At 35.3% G+C, this 21406-nt stretch overlaps 1 protein-coding gene across 3 annotated transcripts in view; it reads left to right on the forward strand.

Annotated features, from left to right (window-relative positions):
• The window catches only part of LOC145969870 (uncharacterized), a 132046-nt gene that overhangs the window by 83560 nt on the left and 27080 nt on the right, over positions 1–21406 (forward strand). The window contains exon 3 of one of the 3 annotated variants that reach the window (XM_083096165.1): positions 3251–3401. The exons of the other annotated variants lie outside the window; for them this stretch is intronic. The gene's annotated coding sequence lies outside the window, so the exon portion shown is untranslated. The remainder of the gene's footprint in view (positions 1–3250; positions 3402–21406) is intronic. 3 annotated transcript variants of the gene reach the window in all.

Here is a 21406-nt window from a genome sequence, read left to right on the forward strand (position 1 = left end):
AATAATGCTTGATATATTTGCTACATTTTCGAGAGATAACTTGCAAAAACCATATGCAAAATCTCTCCAAGTATACAAAATATCAAGTGTTACTTCAGAATAAAGATTCTGTATTTTATATCGATACGTGAAACGAAATTAAAATTTTTTCGATCTTGAAAATTGTAATCTTTACGCGATAATGACGCTTTAAGGGGTTATACCTAGTCAGCAAGTCGAAAAAAACGTATTTTTGGGGAATTTAAAAAAAAAACTGTTAGGTATTTTTATATTTCATCGATTCTTTATCATAATATATATCTATCAAAGAAGTTTTCATAATTTTTTCAATTAAAAATATCGAGAAATGTAGGCACAGTAGCTATTTTCCAGAGACATCTTTTTTCGGAGGCGCTTGGCGGTGAGCATGATTGCTCGGAGCTGGATCATCTGAAATAAAAAATTCAAAAGGATTTAGCTTTCGTATGAATTGATCTAGTCGGTGAACGAAGGATTTTACAAACAATTGATTTTTGACAATGTGACAGACGTTTGACGCAAAAATACGAATTTTTCGTGTTAAAATTTTTCGTTCTTTTGTTAATAAAAAAAAAAAAAGGTTTCATCAAAATTAAAATCCCTTCGTTCACCGACTAGATCAATTCATACGAAAGCTAAATCCTTTTGAATTTTTTATTTCAAATGATCCAGCTCCGAGCAATCTTGCTCACCGCCAAGCGCCTCCGAAAAAAGATGTCTCTGGAAAATAGCTACTGTGCCTACATTTCTCGATATTTTTAATTGAAAAAATTATGAAAACTTCTTTGATAGATATATATTATGATAAAGAATCGATGAAATAAAAATACCTAACAGTTTTTTTTTTAAATTCCCCAAAAATACGTTTTTTTCGACTTGCTGACTAGGTATAACTCCTTAAGACTTCATCTTTTTCCTTTCCTCTAATCCCGGTGCTATGACTTTTCGATGCTTGACGCGCGAAATTCTGCCACTTCCGAGCTTTGTGACGAGCAAACCGAACGACGCTTGGTATCGATTTCAGTTTTATGGAATGGAGTGCATGGCGGATGTGCCGGGGCTTGAATCGCGCTCGGGCCGATTTCAATCGAGTCGATTCGAATCGCTGATTAAAACCGATCATAGGCGCGCCGACCGACCGACCGATCGGCCGGAGAGAAGCCGTAGATGGATAGATATATGGCGGCGAATTCGGACGTATCTCGGCGAGCCAACTATCTCGTCAATGAGATAAAGCTTCGGATGGATTAAAGAAAGAGCCGTCGCGCGCGCGAACACGATCGGGCGAGGGGATGAGACGGGGGGGGGCGCCAGGAGAAAGGAAAGATAATAGGGGGAAGGAGGATGATGCAGGAATCCAACTCGCGAATGTGTTTATCTCGATCCGCCGAGGTCGCGTTACATGTTCGCCGCTGAGAAGCATTTCATCAACGTCATTCGCCCACAGTCCTTCCTCTCGCCCGTTCTCCCTGTCGTCCTCTCCCCCTCCCCCCTCCCCCCTTCGCCTTTTGTTCCATTCCTTCTCTCGCTCGCCCGTTATCTCCGCTTTCGCTCTTCCGCTTTTCGTCCCCTATCTCCGTCCGTTTGCGTCTTTACTCTCTTTCTCTCTCTCTCTCTCTCTCTCTCTCTCTCTCTCTCTCTCTCTCTCGCTCGCTTTCTCTCCTCGTATCCTCTTTCTTTGTGAGAACCGTCGCTATGCGATTTTGTTTTCTCCCTTGCTGATCTCTCTCTTTTTATTTTCACGACTACGCGCGAATATTTCCTCGCCTTTGCTCAGGCTTGGTATCGGACGTGTTTCGTTTAAACGAGGAGCGGTAGTGGCGACTTTGTTGTTTGACGACGATTCCGTCGTCATTTCGAAAACGAACCTCGCATGTCCCGCGGTGCGGGACAAGCGTGTGTCACTCGGCCGGTCCTCGGCCGATTTAATATTACAAATGATATCCATAGATTTTTATAGCGAGCTATTATAATTCGCGACAAGTAAAGAACGCAGAAAAATGATCTCTTAAATCATGCTTTTAAATCACTGTGACCAAAGAAAGCGGAGTTAACTCGGTTGAATATGATAATGTGACGCTGCGAATTATTATGACGGATAGAGGAACCTTTAAATATTTTTTATATCAAGCCGTTTTTCATTTTCCTCATCTTTCCACAGTTATTTTTGGTATCGATTAAGCTTTATAATTTTTATTTGAAATTTGATGTTATAATGATATATAGTATTGAAAATTTTGTAAAACGATAAGCGATATTTTATCCGAGCAAAAATTGGCCTCAAACTGGTCGTAAAATTTGCAATTAGAAAACCGTGCGGTGGTTTTTATGTACCTTCGAAATATACATGTTTCGTATCTCAAGTCATGCGCGATACGATCGTGCAAATTGCCGCACTTTTTTCCGGAGCTCAGTAAAAGAAATTTACTTTTGCCGCTGAATGCGCAGCCCCTTTTTTCGCGATCTACGCCCGAGATAAGCCGAATTCACACGAGTTCCGCTTGTCTAACAGAAAGATCGCATTCGGTGCGGGCGCGAGATGAGAGCCGGGCAACTGCATTTAGCGTTAAATGGGCAGTAAGAATGTCGATTGATGAAGCTTTCGCACATGACATTTTTTCGCACGGGCAAGGCTGAAAGAATTGTTAAAAAATTGACGGCACTTGTGCCAATTTTCCTGTTCATGCATACGTCACTCTTTACTCACGGACCGAATAAAACGAGTTGAAATTATAATACATGCTCATATTACGGAATTTGAGCAAAAAGGGATTTCCTGCAAAAATCAATATAATTATCTTTACAGTTATAAATATTAATTTATACTATTTATGATAATATAATGTACATATAATTCAGTTTCTAATTTTCTAATTATTTCGATTTTTATAAGCTAAATCAATCGCGTATATATTTTATAAGTGTATTCGCTTGTAGGAACTATCTTCCTTATTTTTACCGCCCGATATTCTCTCGAAACATTGTCTCCCGAATTGGTTCGTGTAACTCGAGACTATAGTTTGCCACATTAAAGCGATTTTGTTCTCGGTACGATGTCGAGAGAATCTGTCCACCCGCAACTGTATCGAGTAATTTAATCGTGATAATTTGCCGTGTAGTACAATTATTGCGGAATTAACCGTGTCTCAAGGGCGCGCGGCTTTACCGAATTACGTTATGCGGCAACGTGATTATTACGACATTAATTTCGTTTTATGCTTCCTGCTTGCAGAGCCAAAGACGCGGAATAATTCGGTACAACGATTCACCTCGCCCTCGCCTCACCTCACCTCGCCTCGCCTCCGACGAAGGAAAACAATCCCCCGTTATTAGACGACTGGCGAATAGCACGCAATAAGCGAAATCGCCGGACCGAAAGAAACGTAAGTACCAAGTACACAGCGAGTCGTACTCTTTTTCTTCCGCAGGTATTCGCAGATTCTACGCCGATCTTTTGACGATCGTTTTCGAAACGAGTTTTCGTTCACGCCAATCGTATAGAGAGAATTTCGTGAGAAATTCTATTTCCCCCTCCCTTTTCTTCTCGTTATCGTTCCCTTTATCTGCGAATTCGATGTTGGTTTTCTGCATTGACAGCGAATGTAGAGTGTTTTGAGAGAGACGGAGAAAGGGACAAGCCGAAATAGGATTATCCAGAAACACAGGCTGCTTACTCAAACGACAGGCGCGAATCCAAACGTCTTCCGAATCGTTGTTTGCCTGATTTCTTGATTTATCTCGGTTCTCAGCGTTATTCGGTGGTTCTACTTATATTGCTGTCTGCGCGCGCGAAGGGCTCATAATTATGATTTATACCCTTTCCCCGCTATCTACTGGAAACGTTCTACAGTTTATGCATAATAGCGCGAGTTGTAATATACCGTTGCGGTGAGATAGTGCTCGAGACATTATTTCTATGTCTATCATCTATCACGGTGCGCTGCACACGGGCCAATTAATCTTAATTATACATTTGCGCGAATATTAACGAATGTCGGAGAAACGACAATTATTCGTTCAACTTTGCTTTGAACGACGTCACTCTTTCGTAACGTAATAGAGCGGTCAGCATTTAAGGCTGTGAAAAAATATACATTCGAGAATTATACAGCGATCGGGAGGACGGCTTTTTCGATGTGTTTTTCGACATCGAATGCGTCAACCGAAGTTAAATTTTTCAAGCCACTTGCGCGAACGCGATTTGCCTCTCTATCGGCGCAATTTTTGCAATACACTTTTGAATACTCGCCATCGCTTACGCCCGAACTGGCCCGAGCTTTTCATCGAAAACAGAATAGTAGTCGACATGAAAGGGCAAAAGAGACGAAGAGCGAAAAAGAGAAAGAATAAATGGAGAGGCAGCATGTATGTTATCGAACAAATACGTCGATGTGTCGAGGCAGAATCGACATTCCAACTACTACCGCGCGTAAATTTTTATGCGCCAGACGGAAATTTGGCATGGTCGATCCCTCGCGTGGGTTTCCCCGGGAAAATAAAAATTCGTATGACGGCACACTTTGCGGAATAAACTTTGCGCGGTTTTAAGAAAGTGAAGAAGAGAGCGTATATAAAGCGAGGATAAGCTGTCCTGTCTAAAATCAAAGAAGTGAACCAGATGAGAGAGGAAGTAAATGGAGTTCTTTGCTGAGAAATTACACCGGAAGTTTTAAAATGCCAGGTAAAACGACTCTTAATGGCATGTGTTTCTAATTACGTGGAGCTTTTCAAGATTTTCACATGTCCGACATTTGGTTTGAATCTCTTGAATTATTTTCGGTTATCATAATTTTTTTCTGGCGCGCAAGATTATCCACATTTTAGCGGAAGCGAGCAGTTACACAAGTTTCTCCCCTCTTTCCCCCCGTTATTTCTTGCTCAAGTTGATATAAATTGGAATCTCTTCTTAAGTGCACGCTAAAGCGAACCTCTCTTTTTGGCATATCGAGTTATTATTGTCTTCCCCTCTCCCGCTCCTCCCGTGTAGAATCGACTAGGGACAAAAAATGGCTAGCGGCGGTTTCGGCCGTGTTCATAAATGGGCAAAAATTTCAAACCGCATTTTCAGGCCCGACGAGCTCGTCGTATACTTTAGTAATTGTCTTCGAAGCTCGCGCGCGCTTTAATACGCTGTCGAAAAAATTAGGTAATTAAGATGACCGCCGCACACGCTCCGTTCTACCGCTGTTGCGCCCTCGGTCTTTCGCCTCTTTCGTCGGGACGAGGTTTTTACCACGCTGGAGATGCCGCGACCGCTATGATATCGCATGCCGGCGGAATTTTGATGCTGCACTCGTCCTATACGGATACGGATGTCCGCCCTAGTGCCTAATTTCACGATTCTCAACCCTCAGCGGGGACCACACCAACCCACACGAGGTCTTCGGGCCCCGTGACGCAAGAAAAACGTTGTCACGTAATGAATAGTAAAACATAAAAAATGAAGTCATCTTCCTCTTAAATACGGTCATACGAATCCCATTGTACCGGAAAATGATCCCTGCTGAGAGTGAAAGCCATTAGGTAGCGGAGAAAGTGGACAGTTCTCAACACTAGACGATTTTGAATAACAACCTTTCTCCGGGGACCAGATTCGAATGGCGAGCCATCATTTTTTTCGGGCAAAAATTGTACCGTCTGTAGAATACTATATTGGTCACGCGCGACGCAACTTTTGTAACAAAAAAATGACATTTTCCACCATGAATTACATTTATCTCTCATAAATAGAACTCGTAGTGCAAGAATATTATTTTAAAAAATCTCTTTCTCCCCGATATTTAAAAATAATTCTTTTTTTATTTTGATTATATTATCTCTAATTATTAACTTATTATCTTATTTATATCTAATATTTTTATTAACTTTCTATGTACAAAATGATAAATTATTATTCTTTATTAAACATTTAATTGAGTGCGCTCTCGAGCAATTTAGAATTCGTAATAAAAACGTACGTTATAAAATTAAGCTAAATTATTCAGCGAAATTTTAACAGAATTTTTAAATTCAAAACAGGGTTTGCTACAATGATATTTAATGTTGAATTGGAAAGAATGCTGAAAAAATGTAAAACTTTATCAAGACTTTATTTAACAAATAGCAACTTAATTCTTAGAGCAAAGAATTCAGAATTTTTCAATGTGTATGTATTGTATTTTTTTAAATGTTTCATAAACTCTTTTCTCTCTTTTCTCTCTCATTTCTTTCTTCTCTCTCCACTTTTTTGTATTCTTTTACTTGGTGTCGTTAGAAAAAACGTCTGAAAAAACGTATTCTTGCTATTGTAGCGACATAAAAAAACGGTAGTTTCTCCGTCATCAAAGCTATGATTACGTATAAAAGGAGAGGATTACTTGAGGTAATACAGACGTGTATAAGAACAATGAAAAGTCGTCATCAAAAAGAGAAAAAGAGACGCTATTTGACTACAGGAGTGAAGATAACTTTCAGTGTTTCTCGCAAAGATGTTAGACGAAGAGAAATGTAAAAAAGTGTGAACGTAAAATATACAGGATATTCGAAAACGACACTGCGTTGCGTCTGTGCGAGAAGGAATGATTCGGTCGGGAGTCTGAAATCTTGGACGCTTCGTGGGAAGTGCCTCGTGGACGAGGGGGAGACCGGGGATTTCGGTTATCGAGCGCGAAAATGTTGGAGGGAACGGGAGTGACATATCGCCGACGGCGAAGATCGAGATGGGACGCGTCTCCGGCGATAACTGGCGTGATTCCAATGGACAAAAGCGAGCAGGGGTAGCGAGAGGGCGAAATAGAGGCGGACACGACACCCGAAAACGGGTCCAGTCATTCTCCCGAAATAGACACCTGGATGGAATGCCGGCCCTCGGTAGAGAGCTATTCCCTTTACCCGGCCTGGCGTTTGTATCATCCGTCTCTCTCTTCCTCTTTCTCTCCTCGTATCTCGTCTCGCTCCTTGTCTGTATGCGCACCCATTATCCTCGACTATCATTAAACCCGGGCACTATGGTCGAATTTTGGATAACGTTTACCGATCAGTAGGCTTTAATAAAGAAATGATGCTGTACGTTATGCTAATGGAGTCTTGGACTGTTTCGACTTATGATAAGTAACGAGACATATATGGATAAGCATAAGATTACAAAGAAATTAGAAATGTAAATTAGAAATGTAAATGATTCGTTTCGTTCTTCTCTCGATTACTTTATAAAAACAATTTTAGATTAAAATTTGTCATCCAGTGATCATATTTTACACGAATACTTATACAGGGTGTCCCAAAAGTCCCGGAACGGTCGAATATTTCATAAACTATGCACTTTAGAAAGAAATGTTTCAGACAAAAGTTGTATGGCTCGAAGGGGGCCATAAGATGGTGTCATTGGTTTGACCTTGAAAAGTCGTTTGAAGGTCACGTGAAAGTCACCTTCAATTTTTTAAATGGAACTGCCTACTTTTTATTGCATATTCTTGCAGCTCATCTCGAGAGCTTTCCAAAACACTATAATTAAGTTAGTTTTCATTACTTTCCGAGTTATGAGGCTTGAAATAATTTTTCAATTTTACATAAACCATAAAATATCTAGTAAAATATTCATTTTTCGATTATCTTACCTTAATACTTTTATGTACAAAATAATGAGAGGAATCAATTGATGTAAAGAAAAAACATAATTGTTTCTAAGAAAAAATATGTAATTGTTAATTGCAATTTACATATTTTTTCTTCGAAACAATTATGTGTTTTGGGACACCCTGTATGATAGTAATACTTTCATAAAAAGGTATTTATGTAAAATAATCATCTCTCGATACTTTTTTTTGCAACTGACTGATTTTTTCTTACGACACATTTTTGCGTGAAAATATTATATCATCCTCAATTGATACGCGAGGAATAATATCCACGGTTTTATATAGTACCTGAAATTAAAACAAGTTTTGCGCCTCCAATCCTTTGTTTCATTTCGCGCATCGCTTTGTCTTGGGGAATAAGTAAATATCACGGAAATATCATGGACTGCATCTTTCCTCTCGTGTAGCAGCATAGCTGAAAAGACCGCGTTCGTGCGATCTCGAAAGGCATACCGAGATAGAATAGAACGACGGGCGGTAGCAAAAGGAAGCGGGCGTCGAAGAGTTGAAGACGAAGGCCACCGAGAGAGATACCGATGGCATTTAGTAGCTTCGCTAGGAACGTTTTAGATAATGACCGGGTGGATTACCGAGTCTAGACGAGAAAGAAGGGAGGCCTCTCTCGTTCGATTACGCTGCTGTTGCCGCCCGGGATTCGGTATGGAACAGAGGCAAAAGATCGAAGAACGGAGTAGAAAGAGAGAGAAAGAGAGAGAGAAACTGAGAGAAAAAGAGAGGCGGTAAAAGATGGACCGGAGCGTAGGAAGAAACGAAGATAAAGGTGGCCGGCCGCGTTCTGGCGATAGCGAGCTTTCATTCCGAGGCATTATTCACGTCGTTTGCTAGGCAAACGGACGAGCCGGAAAACTCGTCGGAGCGAGAAACATTGCGTTTTCGAGTGCGTCGCCCAAAAAGGAGAAAATGCGATGTGTGTGCTTTTTTCTTCTCTCATCTCCCATCCGGATTCGTACGTGGCGACTGCGGCGTAGGTATTACTACGGTGCTCGCTCTCCGATAGTTCGCACAGCCTCGATTTTTGTCTCTTTCCCTCACCGCGTTTTTACCCGCGCTCCTCTATTTCAGCACCTTTTTTTGGCCTGTATGGCGGTCGCGCAACGAAAATGCTGTTTGTATGTATTGTTTGCGATAGTACTGGATCTCATACGGAAAGAGAGAGGGGGGAGGAGAGAGCGAAAGAGAGAGAAAATTAGTGAGTGACTGAAAGGATGGTATCATTAATACAGAAAAAAATCACTCGATGAATGTATAAAGGATGATTCACTGAAAGTGATACATCAGAATTCTGATAGGAAGCTATGCAAGCTCTTTTTCAATCTCGGAATTTTGCAAGATTTTTTTCAAGTGCGAAGAATCTCGACTTTGCTATCCTAGTGAAATTATCAAGAGAGATTTAATGCAGATTTTAAAGCCATAACCGATATAATGAACTGTTATAATGAAGAAAAACGTAAGGGAAATCTGAAACTGTTTTATCTAAAACTGTTTTAATGAAGCGTTAATGAAGAAATATATTTAAAGAAGTTTGAAGCCATAACTGTACCGATAAAATTTGCTTAACAAAGAGATATTATAACAATATTATAACAATATATAAACAATAAATATTTTTAAATATAAGCCTTTCCTTATTAGAATTTTTATATTGTAGAATAAAATATTTTTCATTAGAATATAAAAAAAACGAGAATGACTTGTTAATTATTTTGATGTAAACATGGTTGCCTTTAAAAAAGAAATAATAGTAATTGCACGAAGGTAAAAATTTTACATATTTTTCTAAAGTTTTATATGGTGTTATATAGTTGTTATATAGTTGTATAGTTATATAGTTGTTATATGTTGTATAATGTTATATAGTTGTTATATGGTTGTTTATAGTGGAAGTTTATCGTACACAATCATATATATTCAAATTCAAGAGAGAGATATATACGTTGATATTTCGACTTTATGTAATAAAAAGTTCCTCGCAATGAAGAAATGAAAAAAAAAGAAATGGCTGAGCATGCAATAGTTTGAGCTGTATGAAAACTTGCTGATACTCTTTTTTCTCTTTTCCTTTCTCTGTTTCTTTCAATGTAATCGCAAAATATGGATTTGCAAACGATTATGGAAAAGTGGAAATCGTTTTAGGGAAAATTGAATGTAACGCAATGTTATATTCGAGCATGTGCAAAAATTAGATTTGAATGCTGAATTGTTTTGATATTTTTGCCAGTCTAAATGCAATTGCATATAATGGGTGGTATGAATAAGGCATAAAGATAAGAATTTACAAGATAATTTTGCGATAGAGTTTCAGAGAATTGAGATGTAAAAGATTAAGGGAGGTATTTTCTGATATGCATCCAGAAAATGAAAATACTTTATTTTCCATTTCGCATATAATATAGATTCTATTGTAAAATTTCTCTGCTGATATTGAAATAATCCTTTCTTATCCAGCTTCTGATAGGGCATCCATCATAGAGAAATTTCAAGAAAGATAACTTCAAAAAAATCCTTTGCATTAATAAAAACAGGAGTACAATATGAATATATAAAATGTGAATATATAATAATATAAAAATATGAATATGAATATATAAAATGTGAATATGTAAGACTGAAATATATCATCATTCGAACAATAAAGTTCCAACAATGAAACATGAAATCAATTGTTTCTAATAATTTCTCATATATAGGTTCCGTATAATATCACCATTATATAATCACGTCTTATAAGTTAGCGGAACAAAATGAGCGGAATCAATTATAATTGATATTTTTATTTGTTGCTCATTTGTTGCTAAAAAGTTGCCAAAGAAAAAAATTTGTTGCTCTGTAATTTTTTTTAAAAAATCATGTTCCGCTAAAGGAAGATTAAGTTAGCGGAACAATATATATAACAACAAAATTATACGTAATAATAATATAAAAATTTGTTGCTAATTTGTTGCTAATTTGTTGCTCTTAAAATATTCAATTTGTTGCTTGCAAAATAAATTTAAACAATAGCGGAAAACTTTTCACAGCGAGCAAAGTTACAAGAGTAAACTATCAGAAAAAAATTTGGATATTGAGATATTATTTGAATTTGTTGCTCTCGAAATATCCAAGTTTCGAATTTGTTGCTCGCGCAATAAGTTTAAATAATGATGAGAAAGCTTTCACAGCGCGCAAAGCTACAAGAGTAAACTACTACTAGAAAAAAATTTGTTGCTCGCTTAAATTTGGTATTGAGATATTATTTAAATTTGTTGCTCTCGAAATATCCAAGTTTCGAATTTGTTACTCGCGCCATAAGTTTAAATAATGATGAGAAACCTTTCACAGCGTGCAAAGCTACAAGAGTAAACTACTAGAAAAAAATGTGTTGCTCGCTTAAATTTGGTATTGAGATATAGTTTGAATTTGTTGCTTTCGAAATATCCAAGTTCCGAATTTGTTACTTGCAAAATAAATTTAAATAATGATGAAAAACCTTTCACAGCGTGCAGAGTTACAAGAGTAAACTACTAGAAAAAAATTTGTTGCTCGCTTAAATTTGGTATTGAGATATAGTTTGAATTTGTTGCTTGCAAAATATCCAAGTTCCGAATTTGTTGCTTGCAAAATAAATTTAAATAATGATGAAAAACCTTTCACAGCGTGCAGAGCTACAAGAGTAAACTATCAAAAATAAATTTGTTGCTCCCTTAAATTTGGTATTGGAATATAAGTTGAATTTGTTGCTCTCGAAATATCCAAGTTTCGAATTTGTTGCAATAAGTTTAAATAATAAACAAATTAAATTACAAGAATATGTATATGACGACAATAACAATTAATAAGATTTATATGGCCTTGAATACTTGTGCCAAATATATTAAGTAAAAATTCAGTCAATATGTTTTCGATGTAATTTAAACTTTGCACGCTGTGAAAGGTTTTTCGTTATTGTTTAAATTTATTTTGCAACCAACAAATTCGGAACTTGGATATTTCGAAATCAACAAATTCAACCTATATTCCAATATCAAATTTAAGCGAGCAATAAATTTTTTTCTGATAGTTTACTCTTGTAGCTTTACACGCTGTGAAAGGTTCTTTATCATTTTTTAAATTTATTTTGCAAGTAACAAATTCGGAACTTGGATATTTCGAAAGCAACAAATTCAACCTATATTCCAATACCAAATTTAAACGAGCAACAAATTTTTTTCTGATAGTTTACTCTTGTAACTTTGCACGCTGTGAAAGGTTTTCAGCTATTGTTTAAATTTATTTTGCAAGCAACAAATTCGAAACTTGGATATTTCGAAAGCAACAAATTCAACCTATATTCCAATATAAAATTTAAGTGAGCAACAAATTTATTTTTGACAGTTTATTCTTGTAGCTCTGCACGCTGTGAAAGGTTTTTCATCATTATTTAAATTTATTTTGCAAGCAACAAATTCGGAACTTGGATATTTCGAAAGCAACAAATTCAAATAATATCTCAATACCAAATTTAAGCGAGCAACAAATTTTTTTCTGATAGTTTACTCTTGTAACTTTGCTCGCTGTGAAAAGTTTTCCGCTATTGTTTAAATTTATTTTGCAAGCAACAAATTGAATATTTTAAGAGCAACAAATTAGCAACAAATTAGCAACAAATTTTTATATTATTATTACGTATAATTTTGTTGTTATATATATTGTTCCGCTAACTTAATCTTCCTTTAGCGGAACATGATTTTTTTTTTTAAATTACAGAGCAACAAATTTTTTTCTTTGGCAACTTTTTAGCAACAAATGAGCAACAAATAAAAATATCAATTATAATTGATTCCGCCCATTTTGTTCCGCTAACTTATAAGACGTTATATAATCTCTTATCGTTGCAAAGTTATCATGTTGTGTTGAACCTTTTCAATTTGCTCGATCGAGTCTATGATTTCAATATCGAATATAAAAATTTTATTTTTATCTAAGGATTATTTATAATATTTTCGATCAAAATACAGGGGTACTTTTTTTTATACGCATGCAAAACATAGTAAATGTAATCAATGCATGTGCGGAATATGAATTCATACGCGATTTCAGTCGTGCTATCCGATAAGATCAGCGAGCTTTTCAACACGGCAAAGTGAAAGAGTCGATAGTACGCGCATAGATAATCTCATGCTTTTAGGAAACGATCGGGGGGAGGATCACCGATTGCATTTGTATCGGGAATGAAATACACGCGCGCCCGGACAATCACTTTAGAACATCGGTTTACGCGAACGTGATAAAGCCCGCTCACAAGGGTAGTCAACAAGCTCGTTCGATGCCTGCTCGACCTTTTTTAAATACAGTACTGCTTGGGGTAATTAAACGTTTGCGAGCGGTGCTTGCCGAAAGAGGAATGGAGAGTACCTACAGACGAGAAATAGGAGTTAATCCCAATGTGACTGTTTCCAAAGGGCCACCGTGAGTGTCGCGTGAAAACGCTCTTGGCTTTACCCGCGGATGTTGGTCGTTGTGAAACACGCATTGTTTGGGATTAAAGCTACGAACAAGTAATGAACATTTATAAGTTTAAACTACGCACCCTTTTTGCTTAATAATAAAAATATGGGAGAAGCTAATGAAAAAAATTTATCTAAAAAATATGCTATTTCAGATAATCACCATGTAAGAAAATAATACTCCGAGTACATAACGCTGTATAACGCGGATATTTACATTAATATGTATGTGCGTAATGCTATTTAATACTGAAAAGAATTGCAGCGCTTTTTTTTAATTATCTCGCGCATTAAAATATATACAGGGTGTCGCAAACCACCCGTATCAGCCGAATATCTCAAAAACTGAGCGCGGCAGACAAAAATATTTCAGACAAAAGTTGTAAGGTTTCAAGTAACGCATTACATGGCGATATCAGTATGACCTTGAAGAGTGTTGTCAAGGTCACGTAAAGGTCACCTTGAATTCTGTAAATGGAAACCCCAATTTTTTATTGCATATTCTTGTAGCTTATCTCGAGAGCTTTCCAAAACACTATAATTAAGTTAGTTTTCATTAAGTACTTTTCGAGTTATGAGGCTTGAAATCATTTCTTAATTTTACATAAACCGTAAAATATCTTGTAAAATATTCATTTTTCGATTATCTTACCTTAATACTTTTATGCACAAAATAATGAGAGGAATCAATTGGTGTAAAGAAAACACATAGTTGTTTCGAAGAAAAAATATATATGTAATTCATTGCAAATTACAATTAATATAATAATATAATATTATAATAATATAATAATAATATAATTAATTACTATTCGTATATTTTATTTGTTATATTAATTTTTATTGCGGTTCATAACTCGATTTATAAAACTATGAATATTAAGCAAACGTTTCAGGATCCATATCAAAGATAACTTTCGTTATTTTAACCAAAGCAATTGTTTAATGGAAGATAAGAAAAGTAAAATTATAATATGCGATACGTCAGCGGCTTCTCAAACGCGATTATGCATTTTATATCTCGCGATATATTTTCGATATAACGCGTTATGACTATTGCATATTGGATCGCCCAATCGTAAGTGGCGATTGCGATTCGAGATGACAGATGACACTTCTTATATGCTCAATGCTCGCTCGCAGCCGATATTGCCCGATCGGAACCGAGAATAAACAGAAACATCGATGTTTCTTAAACATGTAAGCTTTTTATATTGACGTCTACATTTTTATCATATACAATAAGCAGAAATAAAAAAATTACTTTCTCAAAATATCAAATTATATTTTTCTATTTTGAACGTACATTATTTTCACTTAAAAATATTGCTAACATAAAAATTTTATGTATAACAAAAATTATTTTACACACATATAAAGAAAAATTATTTTATAGAACAAATATTTTATAGCATCTTTCCTTGTGGTTTTTCTATAAATTAAAAAAAAATACATAACAGTATTTTTCTCATAAAATACAATTCATATTAAATTGTTTTTCTGTTTAGCAGCCGTATATCGAAGGCGAAATAAAAGAATATTCTATCCCGACACGCTGACCGCGCGCTAAATCTATCGCGTCGACGTATGTGTGTCGCACCTCGTAAAACTTTAAACGCACCCAGTATTAAACCCGAAATGTCTGTACATTATTATACGAAATTAGCTCCGCGTGGCGATATTAGGCGGGAATACAGTTATAACTTTTGAGCGAGCAACGACGCCGAGCGCCCTTGCGGTGGGCAATAATTTGCATACAGAAATTGCAACGCCGCGCATGTTCAAAGTCGCGTGTCATCTCATCTCGCGCCGCAATATCGTAACCAACCAATCGCGATCGCGTGAAATTATTGTCTCGTGCAGCTTTATTCTCTCGTGCGCATTTTCGTTCTCATTTTTTTCTCCTCTTTTCAGAAGATAAGGTAGAGATTTACATATGCGCTTTGCTTTCTCTCTATACTGTATATTTCTCATTGTAACTCGTTTTTAAATAGACACACATTGTCATTGCAAAAATAGTTGCGCGATGCCTCTTTTATTCTTTCCATAAATTTTTCTGCATTTAATATATGTAAATTATCTTCTTGTTGAAAATAAAATCTGATAACATGTTTTATGCCAGCTAAATTCCCACGTGTGGAAACATCTTTTGTCTGGATCAGCACTGGAGAATATCATTCTGATTTAATTTCTTCGGAAATAAGGAGGACATCGAAGTAATGTTCTACCGTTGACGAGTTACGAAATAACATTCCGACAAAGATGTGTTGATGCCGGATCGTTGAATGCGAGGCTAGGTATCGTCGACTGTTTATGGCAACGCGAAACGATTGTGGCGAAAGTCACGTCGCCATTTAAGTCTTTAGAAAGTGTGGACAGGGTCGTTAGTGCGAAACGAAGACCATTTACAGTCGTAAGAGATATATCGCGATTACGCCCAGGAGTATAGTACGAATGCCCGTCATTTTTTGCCTTTTCCCACGCTACAATTAAACGAGAGGGAAAGAGAGAGAGATACACTTGCGTCATCGGTCCCTTTGTGTTTCCTTGGATACTCGCAATTGAATCGCCTCGCCTGTAATAATCGATTCTAACGATGACAGAAATCGAGACTGTGCTCGCGATGAAGAAACGAAGCGATCCACCGTTCGCCATTTCAATCTTGTCCCGTTTATATCGTGAGAAAAAGCCTTTGATGCCTTCATCTGCGCAGACTTTAAACTCATCAAGATATTAAAAGAATATATATTTTAATCGATGCACTGCACGACACATACCTGCTTCGTGTGCGGCAGCAACAAGAAGTTTGATATTAGAGATGTGAGGTGCACGACCAGTTTCTTGTTGCAAACGTGGTTTATGTATATAACGATGTATGACATTACTTTTATTATATCGTCGCCCAGCAACTTTGATTACATTATACGTGCGGCAAAAATCTAATATCAAACTTGTTATTACGACGAAATGAATATATGTTAACATCTGAATCAAAGGTGCACATGTATATATGTATTGAGAATATATATATATATATATATATATATATATATATATATACATGTATGTATAAAGTAAGAGAAAACGAGCACAAACAACACAGGAACAAAAAGATAAATTCAAGATTTCGAGATACAAGAGAAGAGAGAGAGAGAGAGAGAGAGAGAGAGAGAGAGAGAGAGAGAGAGAGAGATGTAATAGTAAAACAGTAAAACGTGTCGAATTTGTCGATCTCGAGACTCCCATATTTTTATAAGCATTAACGGGAAAACCTGTTTTCGTATAGAAAAAATAACTGTGTAGGAAACGAGTAGATATATGTGTAGAGATATTATTTTAAAACTTTTATAAAATATACAAAAAATCGTTCTTTTAACTTTGACGAAATTTTACGAAATGTTTTATACAAAAGAGGGACTTTTTACAGTAATATATTCAACCCCTTATATAACTTCTATCTCGAAAATGAGACTTTACCTAAAAAAATAAATAACGTTGACGTTTCTCTTCTCATTCGTGTATCGAAGACATACTTACTCTTGTTTCCTTACGCTTTTCCGGTAGCATGACATATTTTTAACGGGGTTGTACGTTTCTTACCACTTTTATGCTTTATCATAGACACAGTGCGTCGTACTGTGTATACGGCGTTGTACTCTCTGCATCCAGTCGTGTTCCTCACCGCAAGAAAACTTGTCGTGGACGGCATTGTCAGCGTCGTCGACACACTCGTCTCTGTTTCTCCCCGGAGGATCATTGTTGAGCGCCGAGCGCGACAGGTCCTCGAAGATAAGGACATTCTCCTTTCTTACGTTCCTTTATTCCACCGACATGTTCGACTTTAGCTATGATATTTTCTCGGTTATTCGACTGAGTGCATAATTAAATTTAATATAACGTTGTTACATCGTTACGATATTGGCGAAATGTCAATGCGGTTGGCGGCACAGACGCTCTATCTCCAAGAGAATAAAATTATTTTATATTACATGAAAATTACATAAAAATATGTAGATATAAATATATCACTCTGTACATTAATTTCGTAATTACTATGTAGTTATTGCATAATGTCGAGAGTTTTTTAAGAGTTTAAAATAATTTGTGATGACAAACATTTACTGTATTACGTATATGGTTATATAAAAATTTATATAAAATAATTTATATAAAAATTTAGTTCTTATTCTAAAATTTATTAATATTGTTTTATATGTCTTTAATATTAGATTTCTAATGTTGAGTTTTATTTTTGCATGCAAAGAAAAAAAGAAAGAGGCTTGAAATATAGTAATAATTGAAATTTTTTGTCTTTGCTGAATATTTACAAAACGAGAATATCAATTTTACGACAGATTTCTAACTTATGTTTTCCTATGAAAAATAAATCAAATATAAATAATAATAAATTAATGAATCTTATCAAACTCATTTTACGCATAATTATTGTTAAAATCCAAAAGAATAACAAACTATAATTTCTGTGTTATAAAACATATTCTTATTTTTATTCTGGGATGTTTCCTCTGTGCGTAAATATCTATATATTTTCTCTCGAATCTCTTGAGCCTTTGCACTCTAAACATCCGCATAAATTGCATTTGCAGCCAATAATACTGTCGGATACCATCGGATACTGTCGGCTTTTCTTATCAGTCTCTCAACGTTTTCTATATTCTAAAGTTGCAGAGCAAAGTTAGGAAAGTTTCTATGCGATCATACTTGTTACAGAAATCGAAAGAGATTTATCAAGTGCTTAGATTTGCTTAAACTTTGTTTGATCGATTCTAAGCGCTGTGTAAGTGCTGCCACTTTCAAAACAGTAAAATAAGGCTAATCCAATGATGAAGCACAAGTTATCACAAACAGGACAAGCGCTTAATTTTTGAAAGGTTACTCTAAAATTTATATTACAAAGGAAACTTTGGATTTCTTCTACAATACATAAATTTTAAATCTCGATATCGATTACAAAAATAATTAAATTACAGATTTAAATAATAATTACAAATTTGTGCAATTGTTTTGGAAGATTACTGGTTTTTTTTTAAACGCTAAAAAGATTTCTGTTTGAAATTGATTAAACCAAGAGATGTAATCCAAATAAGATGCTTTATTATATAGCACCGCGTCTCTCTAGAAGGATATATACAAGATAACAAATTATATATCATGTTTATGTCTGTCACACATTATATAGGAATACCGCAAGAAGAACCGTTTGCTTTGCAGACTCCTGCAATTATTCCTGTTTACTTTTCATCTGTTTTAATAGCGAGCGAGATATACGCTGATCTAATGGCTCATCTGCCAACGCGTTATTTCTACCAGAGAAAACTCTTGCTTGCACGCCTTTCTTTGAAAGGTGAAATTTCACCGTTAACTTAGTACACTGTAAAACTTTGCCCTAATTTAGGGTAGAATAATTTTATTTGGTTGTACAAAAATGCATATGCTTTATTCAAATGGATTAATTTAAATATTAAATTTAAATATTTTAACCCAAATGTATATTTATAATAATCTTGGAATAGAAAAATATGAATCATTATTTACAATAGAGGGAAATATTTTTTTGCTGTGTATTTTAAATTGTTAACGCAATTGAACAATATAAAACATGTATTTAATACAAAATAATACAAATGTAATGCAAAATAACACAAACGAAACAACATAATAATAAAATAATACAAATAAATTTGATTTACTTAAAATTATTTAGATTATTTTATGCAAAACAAGCATTTTATGTGAAACACTATTTCTTAAATTAAAAAACTCGAAATGTAATAACTGTTGTACAATAATAATTATAAAATTAATGTATAGAATTAAAAATGTTTATATATTTATATGCAACCAGAATGAATCATGCTTTCCTTCTTATGATTGGATTTAACAAATAATCACACTCCGTCAACCAATGTGCGTTTTTCCAATATCGATTTGCACTTTGTTCAAAAGCCATCAAAGATCGTTGTTTTGTGCAGTACTATATGTTGAACCAGTGAACTTTACCGGCAACCGAGAAACTTTTTATCGTTGACAGCATTATCGAGACTCAACGGACGCTGGAAGGTCGTCGCCACTGATGACATTGTCGCAAAAATAGTTTTAACACGCGCATAACTCCATCAGCGCGGAACGACTGGCCAAAGCGACTATTCTCGTAAATCTGATTTGCGCTAAGAAATAATTAGAATCAAATTTCCGGCTTTTAGATATCTAATAATAATAAAATTCAAAGCTTGATGGAGATTGCGGTTAAAATAAAGTAGCTTTTATAGCTCTAAAATGTGAAGATTTTATTAATAAGCATAGTTATATCTAATATTTAATTTAACAAATTATTTCTTCATTTCATAATTTAACAAAATTATGTGTAACATATAATTAATAATTTATAGTATAATTTTATATAATAATTCTGCAATTTTCATGTAAATTTGCAGATATAATGTCTATACGAAGGATGGATATGTTAATCTACCACTAATATCTTACATTATTCCGGGAAACTATTCCTATACTACGTTATTAGCTTATGTATTCTGTTATATTAACATTCAATGAATATTGTAGACCAATCTGCTCACCCCTTCCTCCCGCCCCCTACGTGTATAATGCAGTTTATCCCTACTGCCGTAATATACCCGATATTAATTATCCAAAACGACAGAGGCACGTTGTCACGATCCGTCCTTAACTGCAGTAAGCTTAGCTAAAGGAATTAATTCTTTATTGCATTTCTCAATCTAGGACACAAAGTTTTACTTTCTCTGAATATTGAGTGTATTTCTTCGTTAAATTCTACTATATAAACGATCGAGGTTATAATGTAAACGAAAAGGTCATTTCTCATGCAAAAGAAAATATAAGCGTGAATGACTTTTTATTTTAACTTATGAAATTTGCACCTTTCGCAACATGTGGATAAGAAACACAGGATATTACTTAAAACGAGAAAAGCCGTTCTTTTTATATTAATTTTTATTGTAAATATATTAATTTATATTAATTTTTATTGTAAATATAAATTTGTACAATTCAGTTAAGAACAAGAGAAATTGATGATTGTAGGCGGATTTTTTTTTCAATTATCTCTTGGAAACGGCTCGTTTCATAAAGGCCGAGCAATCGGAAGGGGAATGAATCTTTTTGTACTTCGAATCGTGACGACAACGTCTCCGAAAATAACTCGCAGAGACAATGGCGTGTGGCGACCTTAAGATCCGTATGGCTCATAGAGTTCCTCCGTCTGACAATGAATTTTATTGTCCGACCATGACGAGGGAATGCTTCCCCCTTATCTGTCGTAATCACAGCGCAGTTACATTCCGTTTGCGGCAGATTTTGCTGCAGATTTTATGATGCATATGCATAGGCATGTAATAAAAATGATTGTATAATATATAGGTCAATATGTGCTCATTTATGTTACGCTTATGTACAAAAATTAATACGGAAATAAGTTATATTTATAAACGCATTTATTATGCTCTCTGAAAAAGGCCATACAAATAATAAAAAATTTATTAATTATATGAACATGATTATATATCATTTTAATTAATTCTATAAAAATTTACGGTGAAAGATACGAAAAATAATTTTAAAAACTTTTTTAACAAAGCTGATGAATAAAGTTTTATTATATTTCTTATAATTCACGCCGAGAGTCTTAATACAGAGTTTTACTCAATTTTTTTTACTACCTTGTAAAAATTAAAATGTTTAAGAAAAATTCAATTTTAAATTTAATAAGAATGTCAGTTTGCTAATTTTTTGATATATATATATATATATATATACAATTTTTTTATGTATCAAATATGTTGCACTACTGTTTCCATGCAAAATAATCCTCGTATTTTTCAAGATACTAGTTGGATACAACTACAAATGTTAGTCGTCGAAATTTCGCGGTGGGCTATTAAATAAAGAAACGACGACGCACACAAATCCCGGCGACGGGAAAAGACATCGTCGGTTGAGTTGAGCCAGGATGACTCTTATTTAAAATTTATCCGCAGAACGGAAGGGACGAACTATTTTCGTGCGCGCGCGCGGTGAAGACACGTTCGAGAGTAACATGCTTCACCACCGGGGGGAGGCAGTCTTGGGACAATTTGAAACAGTGGGGTCGCATCTGGCTCCACTTTTCTAGGAGCTCCTCCGGAAAAACCTACATTACATATGTGTCGACTGGGCGTGTGCTCGTATCGGAGACCAAGCGCACAAAGTAGGACGACGCGACGCTCCTCCGTGTATCCTGCCAGATCCTTA

The sequence above is a fragment of the Camponotus vicinus genome, unplaced genomic scaffold, assembly GCF_025532165.1.
Source record: "Camponotus vicinus isolate PSW18456_S1 unplaced genomic scaffold, iyCamVici1.0 SCAF_4, whole genome shotgun sequence".
NCBI lineage: Eukaryota > Metazoa > Arthropoda > Insecta > Hymenoptera > Formicidae > Camponotus > Camponotus vicinus.